Source organism: Pseudophryne corroboree, chromosome 4, assembly GCF_028390025.1.
Source record: "Pseudophryne corroboree isolate aPseCor3 chromosome 4, aPseCor3.hap2, whole genome shotgun sequence".
NCBI lineage: Eukaryota > Metazoa > Chordata > Amphibia > Anura > Myobatrachidae > Pseudophryne > Pseudophryne corroboree.
The window spans coordinates 594,084,298-594,085,062 of record NC_086447.1 but is presented as its reverse complement, the minus strand read 5'-3'; positions in this window follow the sequence as shown (position 1 = coordinate 594,085,062).

Genomic DNA, 765 nt, shown 5'->3' with positions numbered 1-765 from the left:
AGTCCAGGCCTGATTAGTTTTTCCGTTTGTTACTATAAAGCATTGAAATCATCCCTTTTACTTCGGTTCCTGAGGGCCTGTAACTTTGTAGAGACTGGCTTTTCCACACAAGCACTTGAAGCCCATATATCTGTGATACCAAAAGAAGGTAAGGATCCTTCCTAGTGACCGAGTTACAGTATAGACCTATTTCTCTGCTAAATTGGGATGTAAAGCTATTTGAAAAATTGCTTGCAAATCGATTAGGCCATCTTCTCCCTGACGTGGTACATGAGGACCAGGTGGGATTTATTACTGGTAGAAAAGCAAATGACAACATGTCTAAAATTATCAATCTTCATCATATTTTAGCCCTATACAGGTCTCCGACAGCTAGGGTTCGAGTGAACGGTGTCCTCTCTGATCCTTTTATAACTCGGAATGGAATAAGGCAGGGATGTTCTCTATTCCCATTATCTTTGTACTTTTTATGTAAGCATTGGCAAGAACGATCAGGGACAACCTGAATATTCATGGTATACAGGCAGGAGGTGATGAGAACAAATGAGCAATATATGCAGATGATCTTCTTCTGATCGTCCCTGAGCCAGTGAGCTCTCTTCCTGCCCTCATGACTGAATTTAGTAGGTTTAATCTTTTATTTTTTACCAGAAACTATTTTATTGAGAAGAAGTCAAAAAACAGAAGCATCAATAGTAATGCAATAAACATGTAGGTATAACAAATCAAAATCCATGTTACCTGTACATAATAATAGTTAGGTGA